The sequence below is a fragment of the Vulpes lagopus genome, unplaced genomic scaffold (genome assembly GCF_018345385.1).
Source record: "Vulpes lagopus strain Blue_001 unplaced genomic scaffold, ASM1834538v1 ctg1034, whole genome shotgun sequence".
In the NCBI taxonomy this organism is placed as follows: domain Eukaryota; kingdom Metazoa; phylum Chordata; class Mammalia; order Carnivora; family Canidae; genus Vulpes; species Vulpes lagopus.
The window spans coordinates 1-7,215 of NW_024570324.1; the positions used below are offsets into that span (position 1 = coordinate 1).

Sequence of the window (7,215 nt, forward strand, 5' to 3'; positions counted from 1 at the left end):
TTCCTTATTCTGATAAGGAATAAGGTGGTTTTTTCTGTAGCCGGGGTAGGGTAGAGTTCAGTTCCTGGTCACAGTGGCCTGGTCACAGTGGCCTGAGATGGCTGCCAAAGCTACAATGGCTGTAGTTGTGCCAATGTTAAACTTGAATGGCCCTAATTTTCTCAGCCTCCACTCTCATGACTTAAGTCTTAGTGTTCAATGTGATACTATTTGGAGGTGGTGGCCTTGGTAAGTGATTAAGTCATGAAGGTGGGGCCCTCATGATGGAGATTAATGCCCTTATATAAAGGAGGCTGGAGGGAGCTCCCTTGGCCCTGTGCCTTATGAAGACACAGGAGGAAGACGATCACTCATGAACCAGGAAGCAGGCCCTCACTGGACACTGAATCTGCCAGTGCCTTGACTTTGGACTTCCCAGACTCCAGAACTATGAGAAATAGTAAGACAATTTATCAAGATAGCTGATGCTAAGCTCAATATGCAAAATAATTTTATTTCTATAAGCTATAAACAGGAAATGAAATTGATTTTTAAAAATAACATTTAAAATAGGATCAAAAGTATCAAATAACTGGAAATCAATCTAATATATATCTTGTAGGACCTTTATAGGAAATTTTTTTAAATACTGAGTTAATCAATTAAAATATCATTTGGAAAACTCAGTGTTATAAATGTCTCTTCCCTACAAACTATTTATAGATTCAATGCAATTCCAATCCAAATCTTTGTGTTGTAAAGCTTGATAAGTTGATTATAAAAGACCCATGGAGCCCTTTCCCCCTTTATCCTTTCCGTTCCCAAAGATTTCAGTTCAAAAGCATAGAAACAGAAACAAGGAGCAGTGGTGTCCCAGAGTGAGGTGTTGGAGCCTGGCATAGAATGGGGAAAGTATAAATGTAGGAGTGTCACCTGAACAGTGTTAGAGCTCAAGACACAGCATCCCTGAAAGGTGAGTAACTTAGAATGAGGTATCACAGACTTCACAGGGTCAGGAGGCATCCACACAGGGAAAGAACAGACCAGCATGGGTTTTCAGAGCCTGTGAGTGTGGCACATCATCTGCAGAAGTGGCCTGGCACAGGGTGTCTCAGAAAGGAGGTATTTAGATGCCTCAAAATACTTCCCCCTAAAATGCTAATTAATTGTAAAGTACAAAGTTAACATTCTGGAGGAGAAAACTGAAGATACTACTCCAGCAATCAACATCACCAACAATGGGACAAATCAAAATTGTAGGTCACATGATATGATACAATGAGAAGAGTAGAGGACCAGTTCAGTCGTGCTCTTGCTAAAATATATGATTTGAATTTTATCATAAGGAAATATAAGAAAAACCCACATTGAAAGACATTCTAGGGCAGCCTGGGTGGCTCAGTGGCTTAGCACTGCCTTCGGCCCAGGGCACAATCCTGGGGACCAAGGATTGAGTCCCACATCAGGTATGGAGCCTGCTTCTCCCTCTGTCTGTCTCTGCCTCTCTCTCTCTCTCTGTCTCTCATGAATAAATAAATAAAATCTTGCTATAAAGGATACTACAGACAAATGTCAAAGCTTTAAAAGAATATGAGGTTTAAATGATAGAGGGTATAGTTCATATAGCAATTGCACAACTGGGTATTTATCCCAAAGATACAAATGTGTGAAATGAAGGGGCACCTGCACCCCAATGTTTATTATAGTAGTAATGTCCACAATAGCCATTCTGTAGAAGGAGCCAGGATGTCTTTCAACAGAGGAGTGGATAAAGAAGATGTGGTATATATACACAATGGAATATTACTTAGCCACCAGAAGGGATGAATACCTACCATTTACATCAACGTAGATGGAACTGGAGGGTATTATGCTGAGTGAAACAAGTCAATTGGAGAAAGACAATTATTGTATGGTCTCACTCATAGGCGGAATATAAGAAATAGTGCAAGGAGGGGAAACTGAATGGGGAATAATCAGAAAGGAAGACAAACCATGAGAGACTTAAGTCTGGAAAATATATTGAAGGTTGCTCCAGGGGAGGTGAATGGGGGGCTGAGGTAACTCAGTGATGGCATGGAGAAGGGCACGTGACTTGATGAACACTGGGTGTTATACACAACTGATGAGTTATTGAAAACTACATCTGAAACTAATGACCCTTCTAAATGTTGATGAATTGAATTTAAATTAAAAAAAAAAGAATGAAAAAAATAAGAAAGGAATGTATACTTAACATACTTTGAATGGTTGTACATACATGCAGATTTTTAAAAATACAGTACTGTAAATGCATTTTCTCTTCCTTCTGATTTTTCTTAATAACATTTTCTTTTCTCTAGCTTACTTTATAGGGAGAATATAGTATGGAATACATATAACACACAAAACATAGGTTAATTGACTGTTTTGGTACAATAAATATTCTGGTCAACAGCAGATTATTAGTAGTTAAGTGCTGGGGAAGTCAAAAGTTCACAGATTTTCACTACAGAGGATCAGTGCCCCTAAGCTCCACATTATTCAAGGGTCAATTGTATTAGTGTTGATTTTCTGATTGGCAGGGTTGTACGGTAGCTATGTGGAATGTACTGACTTGCAGGATAAAAATGCTACAGGAATTGGGCATAATTTAACAATTTACTTCCAAAGTTTTTTGGGGAAAAGTTCTTTTTCTTTATTTTTACTTTTCTCTAATTTTAAGACTGTTCTCAAAAAGTAAATAAAAAATAAACAGAAAAGGTAAAAAGCCTTAGGCAAATCTTATTTCACCATGAGGAAAGAGCTATGAATAATATTTAAAATTAAAATTATACACAGGTTTTATGGCACTATAAAAATTGTATTACATGTACCATTGGTGATAGCCTTAGCAGCAGTATATCAAAATGATGTCTGTCTAAATCCATAGGTCCAGTAATAAAAACTAAAATACAAAAAAAGCTATCAGTTAACACCACTGAAATATTGACAACTTGGTTGTTTGGGTGCTGTTTAAAAGGCTGGTACTTGGGCAGACTGAAGCATGCTAGTTTCCACGTACAAAATATGCTTAAAAGTTAATCAGATGCCAAGAAACATAGCTTAAAATAGTATATAAACTTTCATTACACACGATATAACAAAATTTCCTTTAATAAAGATTTTTTGTACATCAGACATTTACTGGGAAACAATTAAAATGTTATGTTAAACATCTAGGTAATAAACTTTTACTATATATCTTTCAGATCATATACTTTTTATTGAAAATCTCTACATATTCTTGTGATGCTTGCAGTACTAGATCTTGATTTACATTTGATTCATCAGTAGGTCCTAAAGGAGAGGATCTACAGAATCCTGATTCTAATTCACGAGCAGCTGAAAAGAAAAAGGAAGAATAATATTCTTTATCTGAAATACTTTGTAGTTAACTAGAAGTTAGTAAAAAAAAGTTGGAATCTTCTGAGTGTTAAAAATGAAAAATATCTACATAAACTACAATATAAAATACAAGATTACTATTAAATCAAGTTTGCTCACGATTGCCCATTGAATTAATTACTACTGTGGATAAATACTAGAGCTTCTGGTTTTCTCATTACAAGATGAGATTGCAAGCTGATGGCACAGTCCACCCCTGAACAATCATATACTATCAACTGAAAAATCAAACAGGCAATTTCTAGAGTCAAATATACCATGACAGGTTTAAAACAAGACATTATAAGAACACACAGAAGGGACATCCTGGTTTTCTATCAATATTGTCTGCTTTTCGGTGGAGGGAATAGGTAGGCTGATACCTGAAAGATTACTCTCTGCAAAGCAGAGAGAAGGCTCAACAATGTGGCAAGAACCAAATTGATTTGGGTGTTTGTATTCCATGCTAAGGAACCTGGAATTTTACCCAATGGCAAAACCAGTGGCTGGAGATTGAAATGTCACCTGTCAAGGGACAGCTATATGAACTATATAATTGCTTAAGTATTACTAAGACAAGTCTGGTCTTTTTGGTCTTCTACCACTAGCAGAAACAAGAATTTGAGAACACCCACATTTTCAGATTGACAGTTCCATAGCGATGGCACAAGTGAAGGAAGATTACAGCCAAAAGTGCTAAGAGGCACACAGGCTGCAGATTTTTAAAAAGGTATGAAACACGATGACCAAATGAGGAATAAGTCTGTTATTCATTATGTTTATGTTTTACATTTTTATTAGATATATACAAAAATTTTAACAATGGAAAGGGATGCCAGTTACTATTTGTGGTTTATTTCAGAAATTAATGACCATCTAAATTCGTACATTTGGCAACATACCTTCTTTTAGTTCTCTAGTTATATTTTCTTCCAATTCCTGCTGCATCTGAAATAAGTCAAACGTTACTTACAATGTTCAAGTTAAACAAGAGACATTATTGTAGGAATTTTATTTTGCTTATGAAACGTGGTCTGGAAATGATACTTTTAGAGAGTAAAAGTTACAGATTGCTTAAATAGAAAGATAATCACATAAATAAATCCCTACTTAGTTTAATCTGGATAACTGAGAAGAAACCTATAATGCTGTTCAGAGGAGTCTAATAAAAAGTACAATTAATATTGATCGATTGAATATACAGAATTTCTGGAAGAAGAGGACGATGGTGGAGGAGTAGGAGACCCTAGTTTTGTCTGGTGTCTGGAATTCAGCTACATAGCTATCAAATCATCTGAACACCTGTGAACTCAGACAGAGAGCCAAGAAAAGAATTGTTGCAATTCTACAAATAGAACAGTGACCAGCTTTCTGCAAGGTAGGAGGTGTGGAGAAATGAATCCCAGGCATATATCTGAAGATAAACCATGGGGGCAGGGAGCCTCTGGAAGCCAGAAGGCAAGTCCTGGAAAGTGATATAGCAGCAGAGTGCACAACCAGAACTTTTAAGAAGTCTGTTCCAGTGAGGACATCCCTGTCTGAAAGGTGCTCAGGTGGCAACGGGGGGCAGCATCCTAGGTGGGACTGGACAGTGTGGTCTCAGGATCCCTGGGGGTCATAAAAAGATTGGGGGTGCCTGAGTATGGCAGTTGCCAAGGCATTTGAGCAGGGAAGCCAGTTGCAATCAGTGAGCCCAGGAGTGGGCATTCAGCTCTGTGTTGCCATAAACCCCAAACCGAGGATCAGTCAGGTGACCACTCTCCAAGCAGGGGTCCAGCAAGTGGCAAAACTGGGCAAGACCTCCTCCTTCCCCCTGGAGGCGCAGCGTGAATGGGGGCTACAGGGGTCTGCAAAGTTTGGAAAACCGAAAGGGGGTCGTGTGCTTGAGATAAAAATGCTTGGTCACAGGCTGGGTGAATACAGAGTGCAGACAGAAACCAGGGAGACGCAGTAGGGAGTGAGATCTTTCAATTCCAGGGCTGGAGATTAGGAGGCCATCATTTTCATTCTCATCCTCTAAAGCTGCCCAGAAAGCCGTCAGGGAACAAAAGCCACAGAGAGCAATCTGAAGCTGCTTACCTGGCCTGGCCCCCTGGCAAGGGTGGTGCAATCCCACCCTAAGCAAAGACACCTAAGAATCAGTGCAACAGGCCTCTCCCCCAGGAGGTCAGCAACAACATCCAGCTAAGACCAACTTTACTCATCATAGAGAGCTGCAGAACTCCAGTGCTAGGGGCAAACAGTATATAGAATTCATGGCTATTTCTCATGACTCCTTAGTCTTTCTATTTTAATTTTCTTTTTCCTTTTCAACCAATTTCTTCATTTATCAACTCTTTTACTTATTTTTTAATTTACCTTTCTTATGGTTACATTCGATCCTTTTACTGCATTCAATATCATTCTTAAATATACAGAATTTTTTTTTCTGTACCATTTTGGGAAGTAGTTTCGTTCAAACAAATAGACTAACAATATCCAAACTGTGAAGGAGCCTCGATGTCCATCGAAAGACGAATGGATAAAGAAGATGTGGTTTATGTATACAATGGAATATTACTCAGCTATTAGAAACGACAAATACCCACCATTTGCTTCAATGTGGATGGAACTGGAGGGTATTATGCTGAGTGATGTAAGTCAATCGAAGAAGGACAAACATTATATGTTCTCATTCATTTGGGGAATATAAATAATAGTGAAAGGGAATATAAGGGAAGGGAGAAGAAATGTGTGGGAAATGTCATAAAGGGAGACAGAACATAAAGACTCCTAACTCTGGGAAACAAACTAGGGGTGGTGGAAGGGGAGGAGGGCAGGGTGTGGGGGTGAATGGGTGACGGGCACTGAGGGGGGCAATTGACGGGATGAGCACTGGGTGTTATTCTGTATGTTGGTAAATTGAACACCAATAAAAAATACATTTATTATAAAAAAAACAACAACAAAAAAACCCCAAAAAACCCAAATAGACTAAAATACACCCAGAATCTAGTATACTGCTCTATTCTCTTCATCTGTCTGATTATATTATTTTTAAAATCTATCTTAATTTTCATATTTACAGTTACATTCTAACCTTTCATTGCATTTAATTTTATTTTTGCATATATTTAAGTTTTTCATTCTTTACAATTTTGGGATGCAGTTTCTTATAACAAACAGACCAAAATATACTTAGGATATAGTATATTGCTCTGTTCTGTTCAACTGGCTGATAATATCTTTTTATTTTGACTTTTAATTTCCATTTTTACACTTACATTCTATCCTTTCGTTGTATTTAATTTTATTTTTGTATATATACAAGGTTTTCTTTACCATTTGGGGATGCAATTTCCTAACAAACAGACAAAAATACACATAGGATCCAGTGTACTGTTCTGCTCTGTTCAGCTATCTAATTACATTATCTCCTTTTAAAATCTTTTTATCGGTTTGGGTCTCTTCTGAGTTGTTTAGTGTACATTTCCCTGGGGTCACTGTTGCTATTTTAGTAGTTTGTTCTCTTGTTCATCTATTCTTCTCTGGACAGAAAGATAAGATGGAAAAACTCACTGCAACAAAGAGAACAAGAGGCAGTACTGACTGCCAGGAGCCTAATCAGTATGGACATAAGTAAGAGGCTGGAGCTAGAGTTCAGAGTAATGACAATAAAGATAATAGCTGGGCTTAAAAACACACAGAAGGCGCTAGAGAATGCCTTTCTGGAGAAATAAAACAACTAGTATCTGATCAAGTTGAAATAAAAAAGGCTATTATTAGTGAGATGCAATAAAAAATGAAGGCCCTAACTGCTAGGATAAATGAGGCAGAACATAAAAATAGGGA

The 7,215-nt window shown here is 37.6% G+C and overlaps 1 long non-coding RNA gene across 1 annotated transcript; it reads right to left on the reverse strand.

The window, feature by feature from the left end:
- Positions 1-2,848: 2,848 nt before the first annotated feature.
- LOC121483779 lies at positions 2,849-4,575 on the reverse strand. Its single transcript, XR_005985856.1, has 2 exons — positions 4,287-4,575; positions 2,849-3,342 (listed from the first exon to the last, which is right to left on the reverse strand). It is a non-coding gene; the product is annotated as an uncharacterized LOC121483779 (long non-coding RNA).
- Positions 4,576-7,215: the final 2,640 nt, after the last annotated feature.